The sequence below is a fragment of the Xyrauchen texanus genome, chromosome 20, assembly GCF_025860055.1.
Source record: "Xyrauchen texanus isolate HMW12.3.18 chromosome 20, RBS_HiC_50CHRs, whole genome shotgun sequence".
Classification (NCBI taxonomy): Eukaryota; Metazoa; Chordata; class Actinopteri; order Cypriniformes; family Catostomidae; genus Xyrauchen; species Xyrauchen texanus.
In genome coordinates this window covers 18,997,952-19,006,724 of record NC_068295.1, presented here as the reverse complement: position 1 = coordinate 19,006,724, position 8,773 = coordinate 18,997,952, and positions in this window count along the sequence as shown.

Sequence of the window (8,773 nt, the reverse complement as noted above, 5' to 3'; positions counted from 1 at the left end):
AATTACAAGTAGAAAATAGTTTAAAAAGTTAGACATATCTCTGCACACTCTGACACGCTGGTGTCAGGAGCACAACCTCTCCCTCAACGTCAGTAAAACCAAGGAGCTTGTTGTGGACTTCAGGAAGAAAGACGGAGAACACAGCCCCATCACCATCAATGGAGCACCGGTGGAGAGAGTCAGCAGCTTCAAGTTCCTCGGTGTCCACATTACTGAGGAACTCACATGGTCCGTCCACACTGAGGCCGTTGTGAAGAAGGCTCACCAGCGCCTCTTCTTCCTGAGAGCGGCTGAGGAAGTTTGGAATGAACCACCACATCCTCACACGGTTCTACACCAGCACTGTAGAGAGCATCCTGACTGGCTGCATCACCGCCTGGTACGGCAATAGCACAGCGTACAACTGCAAAGCCCTGCAAAGGGTGGTGCGAACTGCCAGGAACATCATCGGAGGTGAGCTTCCCTCCCTCCAGGACATATACACCAGGCGGTGTGTGAAAAAGCTCGGAGGATCATCAGAGACTCCAGTCACCCAAGTCATGGGCTGTTCTCACTGCTACCATCAGGCAGGCGGTATCGCAGCATCAGGACCCGCACCAGCCGACTACATGATAGCTTTTTCCCCAAGCAATCAGACTGTTGAACTCTTGATCTATCAGGATCAATAATTAGCACTGCACTTTATTAATCTATAATCTCACACTGGACTGTCAACATATTCTCCTCAATACAACTGCTATATATATATATATACACATATATATTTCATATACTCCCACTTATTGTATTGTATTGTATATTCTGTTCTATATTCTGCATTGTATATAATTATTGTGTTGTGTAAGTATGTGTACATCTGATTTGTAAATTGTTTTGTGTAAGTATGTGTACATTTGATATGTAAATTGTTTTGTGTAAGTATGTTGTTTATTGTAATTGGTATATGTCTCGTCACTGTCATGACTGCTATGTTGCTCGGAACTGCACACAAGAATTTCACCTACTGTTGCACTTGTGTACATGGTAGTGTGACAATAAAGTGATTTGATTTGATTTGATATGGTTAGGGTTGGCAAATTGTATTCTTTAAAACATTAATTTTGTCAATTAAGTGTTTCAATTTCATATTTATTTATTTTAATTTTATACTTTATATTTATTCTGAATTCATAATATACTGTATGTACACCATGTAAATATTATTCAGTTCATTTTAATGCTAATTTGTTATGCAATTGAAATAATATTAAAATAGATAGATTTATTTGTATTATCATTATATATTTTTATGTGGGATCATTTAAAACAAACTGGTGGAGGTGAAAATGTGTTTAATAACTTATCAAACACTTAAAGCAAATAGTGACCAGTTACCAGTTACAAATATAAACTTTTTTCTTTTCTTTTTTTTTTTCTTTTTAACCTTAATTCTACCCTCGAATCATTGTGATTGGCAGGATAAGATGAATATGCTCCTTAAGACCTCATACATTTTTGTCACTTTCATTCCATGTCTTCTAGCTTTGAGGCCATTGCTATGCCAGTGTATGTTTTATCGTTGTCAAAATAAACTTTTAACAGATATATTCTAATTCTATTTCTTAATCTACCAGTTGGGATTACAGTTGCGTGGGTTGGGTCAACGGTAGGACTGTCATTCAGTAAACATGCTGACAGATCTATTCTCGCCTCACATGTGGCTGATGCCTTCTTTTACATGTCACTGCTTTAAGTAGCAGTGTGCATGTTGTAGGTTTAATTGCAAGCTGTGGTATGAAGCTTTGAGGCAGCTAATTGAATGAGACTACAGCACAGTAATGAGAATCACACACACTTAGAACAGTGAGTCATGGAGAGTTGGAGTACGCCCAGTGCACAAGCCCCTCTGCCTCATTCTGTCACTCTCAATCAGTATGGCCACGGTGCCTTCCACTCATCACATTTAACACACTGTTTTACTAACTGTGTTTACTGAAACATGATATGCCACTAAATAGGCAAAATTAGTTGGTCGCATCTCAGTTTAGATGGCAAAACACATTAGATGCTGTAAGGAATGGACTTGCAAACAGAAGTAACAAACAAGCAAACCTTACAAGAAACTCTGTGGTGGTACAGTGATGGTATCAAATGGCAGTACCTTTTTATATTGATACTTAAAGGGGCTTATTATTTAATTAAGAATACTTAATTCAGTAGTTCTCTAGCTAGTGTTAGCATTGCTCTTCTTGTGTACTTTATATACCGATGTTACAGTGGTGTTGGACGCTGTACTGCCATCATTCAACGTGGATCAGCATGATCGTCTCTGCTACCACTGTCAGTTTTGGAATATAATTTGCAACTGGAAAATGTCAAATTTTTAAGTAATTTATTTTTAAAGTTATTTATTACATCTAATTGCTTTGCCTAAAGTCAAATGACAGAAATCAATTGAACATGCTTCTACTGTTAAGGATAGATTATTATTGTCCATCATATTAATAATCTTTGTATACTGTCTACAATTTACATTATTTCTAAAGACAATTATTACATTTATTAGAGAACTGCTTAGTGTAAAATAAACCTCATTTAAGTGATACAGAATGTTATGGTAAAGGAAAGAATTGTTTTTGATGATCAAATTTAGCATGTCCATGAAAACTGTATTTGAAGAACTCATTTTATTTCCAAGCAACCAACATCATGGATTACACAAAATCCACAACAATCGCTGTGCCAAGCTACTTTGCACTAAACGGATGAAGATGTAGATGCCTTACCATGATGTTTACTCTAGTTTTTTGCCTTTGCCGGTCTTTCTGTCTTTTGGCTTGAAGCAAGTTACTTCAGACCTTTCGCTTCACCTTCTTCGGCAGTACAGCTACTGGATTTCCCGTTGTTTCCGCTGCTAAAGCATGATAAATAAGTATGTTCCATTGTGTTTTGTTACCATGACAAATTCCTTGTTTGTGTAAGCATACTTGGTAATAAAGCTCATACATTTTGCTCTTCGCGTCACCAAACAGCAGTGTTCTAAGCATAGCCAAGTGTATCTACACAGGCAGCAGCCAATTAGCGTGAGGATTCTCTTCTTCAACGTTTAGTGAAACACCGCAGGTCATGTGATTTCAACATGGCGAAACAAATTGAAGGGGGTAACCCGCACCATGTAGAATAAAACACCTTTTATAGAAAACTATTACGAGTACAGTCTTCATCTCATGTGAGTGTAAACCATTCGGATTATACTTCATAAAAACACAATTTGTAATGCATTTGTTAATGTGAAAATGTTTTAAATGGGCTCCAAACTACTGAATACACATTTAAGTCACCCATAAAAATTAAAAAATAATGTGATTGGATTAGATACCAAAATATTACAGGAAGTGGCATTTATTTTAAAGAAAGCTAGCAGAAATGCTCAACAAGCAAAACATTTCACAATAAAGCTTGTTAGGTTACAAATTGAAATACTTTCTGGTTGTGAAACTTTTGTTCCCCGTCTGTCGCTCACTTTGACATTGTGTTGAAGAAGCGACACTAAGGGTCTCTCTTGAGCGCCTTTTGCATCTCTGATCTATTTGAAAAGGCCAATGACAAATTGGCAGACAGAATTTGCATGTCCTGCCCCCTGACATAAGGGTATAAAAGGAGGGAAATGCGTCTGTTTCATTCAGAAATTTTCTTCGGAGCTGACTGGTTATTTATGCACACACTTTTCCTCCCATCTCTGAGTGCGATTGTGTTGGATCTACGGCGCATATCAGCGGCTTTCTCCCTTCTCTGCACGGCAGTGCAGCTTTGCCCCTGGGCGCTTCGACAGCGCAGTTAAAAGAGTTTATTTCTCTAAAAGAGTTATTTCCTCTAAAAGAGCAAATACACAGCTGGCGTTGAACGTCCTTTTCAGGGCGTTCCAGCCGCCCCCCGCGTCGCTCCTTCCCACGGGATTGAGGATGACGAGGCTGGCGATGGAGGCGATTTGGGGATGGCAGCGGGCTCTGCGAACCACCCGCCCCCCGGCACTGGAACTGGTACTGGAACCCTCTGTCCTCCCCGCAGCCTTCACTGCCGGATGATTGGTTCCTCTGGTCTGCGCGCTGCTCACAGCCGCGCACCCCCCGGTCCCTTTCTTCCTGGAAGTGCATGATGAGCTGACGAGTTCGTGGAGGACACCATTCTCCACCCGTCACAAGGCCTCTCGCTCATCCGCTCTCACTACCCTTGACGGTGGAGCAGGCCAAGGGTACACAGCGTTCCCCCAGGTGGACAGAGCGGTAGCGATCCACCTGTGTGCCGAGAATGCCGCCACCTGGCTCCCCACCAAGGCCTGTAGTATGACGTCTTCACTAACCTCCAAAGCCTACAGCACTACCAGACAGGCCACCTGCACTTGGGTAGTCCTGATCCCGATGTGCTGCAGGAACTGCGCTCAGCGCCCGTCCTTGCCCTCAGGGCCACGAAGGTCAGCTAAACGACAGCTAAAAAACGTGCAGCTCCCCCTCAACCAGGGCCCAGCTCTCAACCAGGGCCCAGCTCTCCCCCGTCTCGCGGACCCCTTCGAGGACCCGGAAGGCTCCCAAGCAGTCCTAAGACGCCCGACCCAGAGACCAAGACGTTCGCTTGCAGCAGGTGTCCCCATGCGTCCTGGTCACTACCGACGCCTCCAAATTGGGTCGGGGCGCCGTGTGCAATGAGCACGCAGCCGCAGGCCTATGGAAAGGGGCCCCGCTTCGCAGGCACATCAACTGCCTAGAGTTGTTGGCTGTACTTTTTGCCCTGCAGAGTTTTCTCCCACTAATTCAGTGCAAACATTGATCCGATCAGACAGCACCACCACGGTAGCGTACATAAACCGCCAAGGCGGCGTATGCTCCCGTCACATGTCACAACTAGCCCGTCATCTCCTCCTTTGGAGCCAACAGCGACTCAGGTCGCCACGTGCCATTCACATCCCGGGCAACCTCAACATGGTGGCGGATGCGCTATAACAACAACGCTTGCCAAGCGGAGAGTTGAGGCTTCACCCCCAGTCGGTCCAGCTGATTTGGGAACGGTTCGGCAAGGTTCAGGTAGACCTGTTCGCCTCCCGAGAGACCTCCCACTGCCCGCTCTGGTACACCCAAACGGAGGCTCCCCTCGGGGCAGACGCGCTGGCACACAGCTGGCCCATGGGGCTGCGCAAGTACGCATTTCCCCCAGTGAGCCTTCTAGCACATGTGCTGTGCAAGGTCAGGGAAGACGAGGAACAAGTGACTCTAGTGGCCCCCTATTGGCCCACTCGGACTTGGTTCTTGGGTCTCGTACTCCTTGTGACAGCCCCTCCCTGGCGAATTCCCCTTAGGAAGGACCTTCTTTCTCAGGGATGGGGCACGCACTGGCATCCGCACCCAGACCTCTGGAACCTCCACGTCTGGCCCCTGGATGGGATGCGGAAGATCTAGCTGATCTACCACCTGCCGTTGTAGACACGATCAACCAAACCAGAGTCCCCTCTGCCAGGCAACTTTACGCCCTGAAGTGGCACTTGTTCGAGAATTGGTGTTCTTCCTGGGCTAAAGACCCACAGAGGTGCGCAGTTAGGTCGTGCTCTCATTCCTGCAGGAGAGGTTCCACCTGGCCCCTGGTCACCGTGTCTGTAGCAACTCCTCCCTCCCAATGAGGTAAGATCTACCACCGTGCCATTTTCCACATGTGACCTAAAAGCCTCCCGGCCACGTCACTGAACCGAGCCACTGTTGCGGCCGAACCTCATTGTCGGCTCCTCAGAAAAATTCGGAATGAAACCGACGCATTTCCCTCCCTTTACACCCGTATGTCTGGGGGTGGGACATGCAAATTCTGTCTGCCAATTTCTCATTGGCCTTTTCTCATAGATCAGAGATGCAAAAGGCGCTCAAGAGAGACCCCTAGTGTTGCTTCTTCAACACAACTTCTCGTTCCCTCCATCAGGGAACGGAGGTTACATCTGTAACCTAGACGTTTTTACTATGGTACTTTTTGTCAGTAAAACACACAAATAAACAGACTCTAAAACACTGTATATTTCAAATAAAGGCTCACTTTTGTGCTGGTATCGTCACATTTTTTTCAATGATTAGTCAGACGTGTACGCTGAGCTCTGTTGTGAACAAAACCACAGGACAAGATCTACAGGAATGCACCTGGAGAGCAGGGCCAGGTGTGCATCTGACAGCTCTCTCCATCTCTCTGACTGAAGAGCTGGCATGGAAAGTTACACTCACAAGTGTATGTCAGGAAAACCAGTCATGCTTACTGACAGTTTGACAAGCAACAGCAATGCTCACACTGATTACGGCATACACGTTCTTCTTTAAACCACAGGGGACTAGGCTGTCGGAAAAGACCATATGGCACAGCTCTTATGTGATTTTTATCTGTATTTTAACTTCTTGACTTTACATTTCTCTATACAGAGTGGTGTGGTTTATAGGATGGGACAGAGAGACATTTAAACTTGTACTCTTTCAAAGACATGGCACAGTGCGCTGCAGTGGCTGAGCAGTTCGGAGCAAAGTGTCTTATAATCTTTTTAAACTGAAAGATTGTTTTGAAATGACATATGTAAGAGATAATGTGCATTTAGATGTTCATTATCAAAATAAATAAATAAAAAAGACAGGGTAATCATCCTGAAGGGGTTTATTTTGCATAATGATTTGCTAACTGCACATTATCCTGATTATTAAACAGCTACTCTATTTACCAAATAAAGAAATAAATGGACATGAAATATGGAAATGAAAAAGACAGAGACTGCAGAGAGATAGGAGTATTAGCACGGCTATGTAGGAAATTGGTTGCACATTATATAATAATATTTGACTGCTGAATGCCACAAGTGACCAATCACAATCAAGTGTTCTAGAGAGCTGTGTAATAAGAAACTGATAACCAGCTCAAGTACAGCCAAAGAAAGGATCATGTATCCACATGTGTAAAATGACCAGTGTTGATGAGTAACAGATTAAATGTAATCTGTCTTGCGTAATTACATTGCAAAAATCAAGTACATGCAATTAGATTACATTACATTTTAAAACATGTTTAATCAGATTAGTTACATTTATGGCTTACATGATTACATTTTTATAACGGCAATAACTAGTGCAAAATGTACTGATTTTTCACCTCAATTTTAAAAGAGTGGTCTGAGACAGAGAAAAACCTGAAATACATGTGATAGCACTACATACATACACTCACCTAAAGGATTATTAGGAACACCATACTAATACTGTGTTTGACCCCCTTTCGCCTTCAGAACTGCCTTAATTCTACGTGGCACTGGTTCAACAAGGTGCTGAAAGCATTCTTTAGAAATGTTGGCCCATATTGATAGGATAGCATCTTGCAGTTGATGGAGATTTATGGGATGCACATCCAGGGCACGAAGCTCCTGTTCCACCACATCCCAAAGATGCTCTATTGGGTTGAGATCTGGTGACTGTGGGGGCCATTTTAGTACAGTGAACTCATTGTCATGTTCAAGAAACCAATTTGAAATGATTCGAGCTTTGTGACATGGTGCATTATCCTGCTGGAAGTAGCCATCAGAGGATGGGTACATGGTGGCCATAAAGGGCTGGACATGGTCAGAAACAATGCTCAGGTAGGGCGTGGCATTTAAACGATGCCCAATTGGCACTAAGGGGCCTAAAGTGTGCCAAGAAAACATCCCCCACACCATTACACCACCACCACCAGCCTGCACAGTGGTAACAAGGCATGATGGATCCATGTTCTCATTCTGTTTACACCAAATTCTGACTCTACATCTGAATGTCTCAACAGAAATCGAGACTCATCAGACCAGGCAACATTTTTCCAGTCTTCAATTGTCCAATTTTGGTGAGCTCTTGCAAATTGTAGCCTCTTTTTCCTATTTGTAGTGGAGATGAGTGGTACCCGGTGGGGTCTTCTGCTGTTGTAGCCCATCCGCCTCAAGGTTGTGCGTGTTGTGGCTTCACAAATGCTTTGCTGCATACCTCGGTTGTAACGAGTGGTTATTTCAGGCAAAGTTGCTCTTCTATCAGCTTGAATCAGTCGGCCCATTCTCCTCTGACCTCTAGCATCAACAAGGCATTTTCGCCCACAGGACTGCCGCATACTGGATGTTTTTCCCTTTTCACACCATTCTTTGTAAACCCTAGAAATGGTTGTGCGTGAAAATCCCAGTAACTGAGCAGATTGTGAAATACTCAGACCGGCCCGTCTGGCACCAACAACCATGCCACGCTCAAAATTGCTTAAATCACCTTTCTTTCCCATTCTAATTTTGCTCACTGAATTTTACTAATTGAGACCTTTCCAAATATATATGAAGACATTTCTATCTCATCTTTTTTTTTTTTTTTTGTAACTGTGAACATAATTGTTGTGATAACAAATGGGCAAATTATGAAAACAAAACAGTTCTAATTTGTCATCAATTTAAAAAGCATTATTTAGGAATTGCTAGGATCAGCTATATGCATTGTAAAGCCCAGACTCCAAGCTTTAAAATTTTAATGTTTCGATCAAGCAAGTGGTTATTAATTTATTACATAATTATTATTATTTACAAGAAATACAAATATAGTAATTACAAAAATAGAAGTTGACAAAAGATCTAATGCAATACCTTGGGACAATATATGCTATATGAGAGATTCACTAACAATCTTAGTGGGCTGGTCATTTTTCACTGGGAACACAAAAGGTGTTTGCACCAAGTGTGCCGCACAAGCCCTCAAAAGTGAAGCCAAAACGTCTCAACTCACTGGTT